Here is a 10,905-nt window from a genome sequence, read left to right as displayed (position 1 = left end):
CCGGGATTGATGTACGCCGCTGATATTTTTCTTCGGTCAGAAAGCCAGAAAGGCCTCCAAGGCTTGGAAGATAGTTGCCGACAAAAAGGCGAAAGTTCTGGGATTACGATTTAGCGCAGAAAAATCATAAGCCATGGTTTTTAATGGTGAGCCCGATACAGTCATTCTACAAAGCTTAGAGTTGCATATAGTTTAAGCGTGCAAGTAGCTTCGTGTTTTGGTATATTGTGGCAAAGACTGCTTGTGATATCACAGATAAGAAATTGTAAATGAGACAAAAATAAATTCAGCTGTCATGAAAAATTGCGGTTTCTGAGGGTATGACAAGTTATTCGTAGAATCTGGAAAGGCACTATGGTACCAGACATGGCGTTTGCTAACGCTGTGCTATGATTGGGATCTGCCACAACTTCGGCGCTTGAAACACAGCAAAGTACAGACGTTCTTTCGGGGAACATGGAGCCACCGCTAATGTGGAATTTCAAGGTGATATAGCCCATATGGGATGGTCAACGTTCGAAGCACGGGAGGCTAAATTGAGGCAAAAGTACGAAGGACGATTGAGGCAACTGAATGAGAAGAGCTGGACGGCGAAGATGTTCAGGTACTTGTGCCGATGCATTATTGATGATACATGGAGAAGAACTCGATAGCTTGCAAATAGACGAAAATGAACAGATAGATAGAAACAGAAATATAGAAAGAAAACGGTATAAAAGCCACCTCGAAACAAAAAGTACGATCCGCCGAAAACATCCATTACCAAAACAGAACGCTGTACAAACCAACGATGGAGCTTTATATGGCGGCTAATAATATTGTTCCGAAGGAAGCATTACACTTAGTTTAAACATTTAGCACTCAGTGTGTGACGAGGAAGGTGACAATCCCAAAGGCGCTAGTTTACTTTTCGAGGCTTGGGCTTGGTGCTTGAGGACAAAATCTTAAAGGCTAAAGTTTGACAGCACTGAAGACATTTGCTGCTGCTACATGCAGGAAACGATAGACCATATTATTACAGAATTTCACAAACTTCAAACTACCCGTGCACGATGCCGACGCAGGGATTCGAGAAGCACTGGAGCTTCGGGACAGTCATGACGTGCTAAGTTACGCAACAGTGTAGGCAAGGAAGAGGCAAATTGAGGATTGATGGAAAAAGTCAGAAGAGTAGGCTTTGAATGTGAAGAGCAAATAATCATTAATTAAAAAATATTGAGCACTCATTGTATTACAAGCTAGGTGACACTCTCATCACAACGTTAAAAAGGGGATGTTAATGATTGTCTACCTATCTAGCACGGTAGCGACTGTCACCTAGTGATGCAGAACTATCAACAGTACTATCGATACTGTCGATAGTTGGGTCACTATCGAACTATCGATGGTCAAAAAGCTATCGAGTACTATCGATAGTAATTTCGATAGTCTATCGATAGCGCTATTGATTATCCGTAAAAAGTTTTTTCGACAGCGCTATCGATAGTACTATCAGTAGTATTTTTTGTAGTGCTATCGATAGAATAAAGTCAACCATGCGAACTCATTGCAGCAAAACTTGGTTCCCTGAGTGCATGGTATAATGGTGGTGGTAAATATGACAGGACTCTCCATTACCGCAGTCTGCGCTTCACCACGATCTGCAGATGTTCAGTCGAGTTGAAAAAACATTACCAGTAGTGACATGTTTCCGGAGCGCCCGACGCGTATTGTCATTCCCTGAAAACTGCAGCAACGGAATTGCCAGGTGGCGCCACTATAAATAAAACACATCAAAAAAGAAATCAATAAAGCTATATGTTTTTTCAGTATACATTGCTGTGCATAAACCAAAATGCATACGCAATAAATTGGTTTGCTGGATTAAAACTGCGTGCAGTAATCCTCTGATCATGCCAATTGCGTCCGTCCCGCCATCTTTAGTACGTTGAATCAAAACAAATAAGAGCGCATTTAAAGACCCCACTACCCGTCGCTTCTGTGAAAGAATGGATTAACAGCACGTACCTGATTAATCGTAAGACATGTGTTCGATTCCTGTAGATACAATTTTATATTTTTTAAAATTCACAACATTCAAATAAATTACGGCCATATTTCCTGGGGTATGTTTCCCTTTAGGTTGCGTAATACCATGTTTTTTTTTGTTCTTAATAGCAGCAAAACCAGCCGCGAACGCAGCCAGGATGTTACGGTATGAAAACGGTTACTCTATTCAATTACCTTCACCGTAATCAATTACTCTCTTCGGTGAGGGTATGTTCCCTTTAGGTTGCGTTCAGACACAGCTCTCAGCAACAATCGCCTTTTAACATGCTTTAAAGTTTCTTTAAAGATTTACGCAGCGGCAATATTTCATGTTGACTTATTCAACGTCGCAAAGATGGCTCGACGGACGCCATCGATGTATTACGCTCTTTACAGTAAGTAATTTTAATTCATAAAACTATTTCATTAATATTATTTTAGTTTCCGTACTGCGCTTCATGCTCGAACAAAACTTAAGGTTGTGTTTTATTTCTGAGTGACGCACCCGGCACTTCCGTTGCTGCAGTTTTCGGGGAAAGGCAATACGCGCGCCCGACAACAACGCTCGGCGCCGCGGTTACGACTTCACCGATTACAAAATTGCCAATCCTGCTCGCAAAGCACGGTGCAGTGCCAGCCGCGCGGTGCAATTTTCGCCACGCTGGTGATGTCATTTTGTTTCAACACATCTGTACCCTAGATATAAGTTGCTGGATAGCGTTAAGTGTCGCAAACTTCCTAGTTGTGCTGGCAGCAACGACCCGAGACGCACCGTTTGGCGTGTCTGCCTCTAAGTCGAAATCGGTTGAAATTAACAGTTCAGCGGGTATGCTTGCCGATTATGAAAACTTTTATTGCCGAGATCCGTCCTCTTTGTAGCATAGCTGCTGCTTTAATAACAGTACCAACTGGCGGTTGGGCCAAGTAAGCTTGTGCAGAATTAAGCCCTAATGATAGCGAGAGTGGAGGATTTCAAGATTTCTGCTACGCGCTAGATCCAAGGTACGAGCTGTCAAGCCGAACGCAGCTTTCTGATGTTATTTTGCCGAACTTATACGAGAGTACCAAGGCGAGATTGCGTACGTGTTATGCTGACGTCGACAAGCCATTGTGTCATAACAGCAGACATTTGGATATCATGCCCGGCTGAGAACTACACAACAGCTACGTGCCATTTTCTGCAAGGCACAACTATGCGGTCTGCGGTGCTCTCTACAACAATTTTTTTTTTCAGGGAGCACACACTGCACAAAACGTTGCCGATGCCATTGGAGAGGTGTATAAAGACTGGGGTATTCGTAAGGCAATCGTTGTTCTCGTCACAGACAACGATAAGAGGATGGTTCTTGCAGCCCGACTGCTAGGTCTCGAGCACCTACCATGTCTTGCTCATACACTAAACCTCACTGCTCAGGATAGGCTAAAAAGCACTGAAGAACTAGCAGCCGTGCTGCTTAAATGCAAGAACATTGTGGGGCTCGTGAGATCCAGCTGCATCGCCACTGCCAAGCTCCGAGAAGAGCAAGAGCGTGTCGGCAAGGTTCCGGCGCTAAAGCTCAAGCAGAAGACACCAACACGGTGGGACAGCGTATTTTATATGCAAAAAAAAATGATTTTGGAGGTTGGAGAAGCGCTAACCTTAACACTTTCGAAGTTACCACGGGCACCAAGCCCGTTAGCAGCAGAGGATATAAATCTTATTGAGGATGTTGTGGAAATACTGGAGTCATTCGAGGAGGCCACAAAATTAGATTCTGGAGATGCGTACACCACCATTTCATCCTGTAGATTGCGGTATTTCAGAAGTGCTGGAAGAGCGCATCTAGCCTGTGCTAAAAACAGAAGTTGGCAAAGTAGTTTTTCGAGAGTGCATCTCCTCCTTGCATAAAAGAATGGACACTTATGAAGAAAGGCAGTTAACGTACCTTGCAACACTACTGGACCCATGATTAAAAGAGCGAGCGGTTTCGATCAGAGCAAACGCAAACCGCGGGAGCGCTTGTTTGATTGGTGAAATAAGTCAGCGATTGTCGGAAAGCCCGGCTGATCCTGTAGTTGAATCATCTAGATAGCAGACGGTTTTAAACGAAACTGCGGCAGGATGCCCAATTCTGCGGGTTCCTTGAGAGACAGCAAAAGGAGCCCACAAGCGCGACCTCCAACGCCGAGCGAATGGTTGGCCAGTACCTCGAGTTTCATCCACAGGATAGGACGAGCAACTCTTTAGAATTCTGGAGGTCTTGGCAATGCTCCACAACCCGCTCTCTGAAGTGGTTAGGAAGTGCTTGTGCGTTCCAGCAAATTCGGTACCGGCAGAACGCGTATTCTCAGCGGCTGGGCATATAATTTCAGAAAGGAGGAGCAGGCTGAAGGGCAAGGAAGTTTACATGCTTGTGTTCCTTCACCAGAATGCGTGGCTTACAAACTGTTAATTGTTCATTCATAGTGGATAGGAAGCCGTAACAAGTGTGCGGAACTGTGCGGCTTCAAATTTATGTTTGCATTTTGTGATTTAACAATAAAAATATCAAGCACCGAATTAGTTGGTTGGATTTGAAAGGTTACTTGTATGAATTTATTGATGGACGTAATTCGGCACTTTCGTTGCAGAAATAAATTATTTATTTCATTCCACCAAACGTGATCATAAATTACACGAAATGAGTACTGCTGATAGTAGGTTATATCAAATGTTTTTTATATTGTCACGTAGTTCTCAAGGAAAGGCGCACAACGTTCACGTAGTTCTCAAGGCAAGTCACACAACTGTCACGTAGTTCTCAGGGAAAGTCACACAGTCATCGGAGAGGAACCGCGGGCTTTGGGAAGGTTGAACAACACCATCTTCAAGCATCTCCTGCACTTGCGAATGGATAACTTCCCGTTCTTTGGTAGAAACGCGGTAAGGCTGCTGGCGGATTGGGCGAACGTCGTCATGAGTAATGACCCGGTGTTGCGAGGGGCATTTGACGAACTTTCGATGAAGATGCGAAGCACCGTTCAGACTCCAGTAGCAGTTGCTCTAGAGCCCGGCACTTGCCTTCGGACAGATTGCAGTTGATGTCTATGCCCACGAGGGGTTGGTTGTCAGGGACGCTCGGTGGAGGGTCGTCAGTGGCAGCTGCCGCGGACGCAAAACAGAGTGGAACTGGTGGAACATTGACTACAGCGTCAGCGGAAGCGATGGCAGTTCCAGGAAAAAGCTGCCGCTGTTCCGGAGAAATATTGGTGACAAGGAATGTAGACCGGCCACCGCGAACCGTAAGCAAGCTGCAAGCGACGCAAATGCCTTGAGTGAGAAGGAGCGACCGGTTAGGTTCGGCGACTGCGTCGGCGTCGGGATATTCGGCACTAGCGACGTGAACCAAAACACTGCTTCTTGGCGGAAGCGTGACACAGTCTGAGGAAATGCGAAGAGCGGCACTGCAGTGGCTGGCGTTATTGAGTTCGCAGCTGGTTCTGTTGAAAACGTGACAGTTTGGTTCCGGAGGTCGATAACTGCACCAAATTCCCGCAGAAAGTCAATGCCGTTGATGAGATCCCGAGAGCATTCGCACAGCACGATGAAACTAGCGACGAACGTGGACTGGCTTATCTCAACACGAGCAGTGCACATACCCTTGGGTGTAACGAGAGGACCACCGACAGTTCTGAGGTGCACTCCAGGCCAAGGGGTAATCACTTTTTTCAGGACAGTCTTTAACCGTGCACTTAAAATAGAGTAATCGGCGATGTGTCCACTAACGCATTGACTTTGCAACCGTCGATTACCACAGGAATGTCCAAAGAACCACGGTTACTTAATTCGGGTGCGGGCGTCGTCGTTTCTTGGTCGGGTTGCAGCTGCGGCAACGAGAAGTCTTCAGCACAGCGCCTCCCAGCGACCTCGCCCCCGAAGGTCACTGGTTTCAATGTTCTCTGCGAGGGCTAGGGAATCGACCTTGTGCCTCTGACGAGATGTCGTCAGGGGTCGGGGAAGAGCACCTCAGTGACGCTGAGCGCGACTGTCTCTGCCGGACGGGCAGGAGTACATTGTTAGTCCGCAAGGAAGTTCTCGATTTCCGGAGGGCGCTGACCGACACGGGGCCTCGGAAGCCCTGCAGGCCGAGGCGTCGGTAAAAACAACCCCGATAAAGATGGCCCAGCTCCCCGCAGTGAAAGCAGAGTAGCCGCCTGTTAGGTGGGCGCCATATGACAGCCTTCCGAAAAGGCGTTCTTTGATCATCAAGTACTGCACCGGCTGCACTGATGGGAGCGAGGTTAGAGGCGCGGCGTGAATGGGTGGCGGCGGAACGGGAGCGGGTGACGGCGAAGCGGGAGCAAGACGCCGTGTAATGTCGGCGTACGTGGAACGGTGGTAGGCATCAGACAAGGTTGGCGTGTCGATCGCAGGAGTAGGGCCCTGGAATGCCTGTTGCACCTCCTCGCGGACAAGAGCTGAGATGGAGCGGAACGCAGGCTGCGATGAGGTGCACACTTTCTGCAGCTTTTCATGCACAATCGCACGAATAAGTTCACGCAGTTCATCGGGGTGGTGTCCGACATGAGTAAATGATACTGTGATGGCAGTAGCATGCACGGGCCGGTCGTAGGTGGTGGAACGCTGTTGAAGAACCTTTTCCATCGTTGTGGCCTCGGTGAGGAACGCAGCCACGGTCGTTGGTGGGTTGCTCGCGAGGCCCGCGAAGAGCTGCTCCTCAACTCCACGCATTAATTGATGGAGTTTCTTTTTCTCGATCGGACATAGCTAAACCAGCTCATCTGAAGAGGCGCGTCACGTCCTCGACGTACATCTGTACGCTTTCGTTCGGAAGCTGGGCGCGGGAGTAGATGGCACGCTCCGCTCGTTCGCGACGATCAACGCTGGTGTAGGCCTTCAGGAGGCGACGGCGGAACTCTCGCCATGGTGTCCTCGTGGTTTTCAAACCAGGTGCGCGCTCCATCCTCGAGGCTGAAATACACATTTTGCAGTTTCGCGGCGTCGTCCCACTGGTTGCAGGCAGCCACACGTTCCAAGTGAACGAACCAGTCCTCCACATCCTCGAAAGGTTCCCGTGAAACGACTTGGGAACCCTCGGCGTCTGCAAGGTATAGTGGGCTGCCGTAACGCCGGCTGCTTGCGTAGGAACAACAGCGGGTTCTGTCATAGCGGTCTCTGATGGTGCAAGCTCCGGAGGGAGTCCTTGGAGCCTCCGACTGAAGTGGTGTACCGGGGTGTCAATCGGTGCAGGGCTCGTGGAAAGGCTGCCTGGAGGGGTTTCTTGCATGGGCTAGTTATACCCCGCACCTCCACCAAGCTGTCACGTAGTTCTCAAGGAAAGTCACACAGTCATCGGAGAGGAACGGTCCAGATTCCTGGATCCAGGCAAGCACAGTCAAGCCCAGTCAGCGAACGTGGCCGCAGAACGCTAGCACGAGTCCGAGGCCGAGCACGAGTCCGAGAACCGTGCGCCACCTGGCAACGCTAGGTGGCAGTATCAAATGGCAGCCGCCAATTTGAGCATCGCAGACTCAAGAGAAAAAAAAAAATTAGCTGTGGTTTAGCTAAGGTTAAGCCTGAATATCTCGAAGCGAAAAGCCGCTCGTCTGGCCTTGCGCTTTTCATATCTTCGCTGCTTTTTAGCCAACTCCCAAGCTACCACTTCTGGATCGGTGTTGACTAGCATAATGAAGCTCTTCGCTTCAAAAACTAATCTTACTATTGTGCCGGAGTACCTGGGTTCGAACCCGACCGCGGCGGCTGCGTTTCGATGGAGGCGGAACAAAGAGGCGTCCGTGTGATGTCCGATGTCAGCACATGTTAAAGATCCACAGGCGGTTGAAATTACTCTGTAGCCCTCCTTGCGGCTCCTCTTTCTCTCTATCCACTTTCACTCCTTCCTCCCTTCTTTATGGTGCGGTTTAGGTGTCCAGAGAAACAAGTGTGACAGATACTGTGCCTTTCCCTTCCTGTGCGCCGTGCGTGATGCCACTCGTGCTCCGACATAAGCCGGCTCACGCGAAGCGCGGTGTTGACTAGCGTAGCCAAGCTTTTCGCTTCAAAAAAATATGGCGCGGATATGACGTTTATGCCATGTGACTTCCTCTACACTCGCTTTAGACGAGAGCAGCCGAGAGTGCACTTGGATACCCTCAGCGGAAGAAAAGCCCTCCCCCTCTACCATTGGAAGCCAGTGATTCTACTCCTGCTCTCCCACTAGAGGGCGCCCGTTGTCTGGGAGCACTTTCGAAGTGCTCTCGAGTGCACCTGCTCTCCTACTCAAATTCGCCATTAGAGTCTTCATCTCGCCACTAAACGTCAAGTGCCAGTGGCAGCGTTGTTCAATCACTGTCATCCCGCTCATATAAAATAGGGATTGGGTAATTGATTAGGTTAAGCAGGTTTCCCCACTGCATGGGAACTCGAAACCGTGCATAAGCAACAACAATAACTTTCATGGTTTAGCTACTAAGTAGGTTAAGCAGCATTGACCTCATGGGCTTCAAGCGCACAGATCCCATGATGCCCTATGCAGTACAAAACAGAGATATAACAAGGTGAACCATCTTTTAGAAACAAACTTCGCTTTCCGGTTTTTTAAAGTGTACCTTCCATTACCTTTTTACTGCCGGCAGCATTTTATTCTACCAACCACAAATACAGGTGTGTTCTCAGTAATTCAAGCGCATTTTCGATTAAATAACTGCCAGATTGTATGCTCATACCGACAAAAGACTAAGATAAAGTCTATACAGTCAAATCCTCGATATATCCAGCCCACCTATACCGTATTATTGCTTATATCGAACTCCTAGAGCATCCCTTTGAAACTCCACGGCAAGAGTATTGGAGTCGTGTTCGCGTTTATCGGACTCCTGATCAGCGGAATATTGGATATATCGAACTTTTTTGACACGTCGCTGCAAGGTGCGCTTGTCCTAATGACACGTCTACCATTATTTTTCGCGCGCCGAGCCATGTCGGCTGCGCAACCATGGACGCCTCTCGACAGCGCTAACGCACAGCGGCCTTGTCTCTGGCAAGCTTGTTTCCAACCCGACACTGAAGTAATAGAAGAAATTCAAAGTTCAATGGAACCGTTAGTCGTGTGGGGACCGAATGCATAGCTGACTGAATGGTACGTAGGGATGCGCTGCACTTTTTGGCGCCTGATGCGAGGTGACGCTCGGCACGCTAGTGCGCGTATATGCGGCGCGCGGGGCACCTCGCCTGAGGCGACCACATTGCTGCAGGAAGCATACCTCTATGTGTGTGCACCGTTTGTTATGAAGGACCTCATCTCCTGGCATATTTTATATATCATATTACCAATATATCGAACTATTTCGCGATCCTCTTCGAGTGCAATATATCAGGGATCGACTTACAACTTTTGACTACACATATCGCAAAAAAAAACGCTAATTCATACCCGGTATACAACATGAGCCAAAAAACATCCAGAGCTGCGTGCTGAAACATGCGCCTAAAAGCTGGCCGAAATGTGAATAATAAATACCAAAATTAATACCTTTAAGACACAATGTAACGCCGACTAGCCCATATGTGCATTATACTCCATTTCACAAAAATATTTGCACCTCTACGAAAGGTAAGGGCGACTTGGGCCAGTCAGATTCACTTATACATGTTTGTGATGCTACCACATTCGCTCGTGGTCAATAGCCACGTAGCAGCATTTTAGGGATAAGCTGATCTTAACATTATTACTGTCCATATGCAGAGACCTGGATGCCACTAGTGCCTGTCGTACCCATCCTGACCGCCCGCCCTGCCTGTCCTGGCTTCCCAGAGTCATCGTTCTGCCCTGCCTGGTCTGCTCATCCTGCCTGTCTGCCCGCCAGGACTGTCCTCCTTGGCCTGCCCCTGTTGTTTTTTCATCTCTCCCTACCCGCCCTGCCCATCCTGCCTCCTCCGCCCATCTCGTCTGTCCTGCTGACCTGCCTGTCCTGCTTCTCGTCTGTCCTGCCTGGCTAGCCCGTCTTGTCTCCTCTACCGGCTCTGCTTTGTCCTGCTTGGCCGGACTGCCCTGCCTGACCTGTCCGCTCTACCTACTGATCCTGCCCTGCCTGGCCTGTGTGACCTGCCCGCCTTGCCACATTCGCCCGCCCTGCCCGACCTTCCTGCCCTGCTTCTCTTCACGCCCACCCTCCCCGCCTGTGCTGCCTGGCCTGCTAGTCCTGTCTCCTCTGCCCACCCAGTCTGTCCTGTCCAGCCTGTCCTGCCTGTCCTGCCTGCCTGACCTGCCCGTTCTACCCTCCCTGCCTGTCCTAAGTGGCCTGCCCGCCCTGCCTGGCCTTCCTGCCCTGCTTCTCTTCACGCCCACCCTCGCCGCCTGTCCTACCTGACCTGCCCGTCCCGTCTTCTCTGTCCGCTCAGTCTATCCTGCCTAGCCTACCCTCCATCACATACCCGCCCAGCCAGTTTTGCCGCCCTGCCTGACTTGCCAACCCTGCTTCCTCTGCCTGTCCTGTCTGTTCTGACCGTCCTGCCTGGCCTGTCCGTCCTACCTGACCCGGCTGTCTTGCCTGGACTTTTCCGCCTTGCCACCTCTGACATTCCTGCCTCCTCTGAGAGCCCTGCCACACCTCCTCTCCCTAACCTCCCCGTCTGCCCCCTGCCATACCACTCCCTTAACCGCCTGTGAAATGGCAGTCTGAATGCAACACATTCAGCAATTTCTTTTGTTCGCTGACCACAGGGTTGATGGAGAGTTTATTCTAAGACTCACGGCAGTTCAAATGTTTTTGACCCCATCCTTTTGCCTGCTGAATAAATCATTTTTTGCCGGAGGCTACTACAAAAAAGATCACCGTTTGAGATAATGCATCTGGGCATGGCATTCTCTATTTGTTTTCTTGCCCGCTCAACGGCGG

General features: G+C 49.3%; 1 pseudogene; it reads left to right on the top strand.

Annotated features, from left to right (window-relative positions):
• Window positions 1–3,116: 3,116 nt before the first annotated feature.
• Window positions 3,117–3,977, top strand: LOC146202079 (E3 SUMO-protein ligase ZBED1-like; annotated as a pseudogene).
• The last annotated feature ends 6,928 nt before the right edge of the window (window positions 3,978–10,905 follow it).

The sequence above is a fragment of the Amblyomma maculatum genome, chromosome 1, assembly GCF_055883805.1.
Source record: "Amblyomma maculatum isolate TAMU_Amacu chromosome 1, ASM5588380v1, whole genome shotgun sequence".
NCBI classification, from domain to species: domain Eukaryota; kingdom Metazoa; phylum Arthropoda; class Arachnida; order Ixodida; family Ixodidae; genus Amblyomma; species Amblyomma maculatum.
Note: the sequence above shows the minus strand (reverse complement) of the source record. Positions and strands in the feature narration are given on the sequence as shown.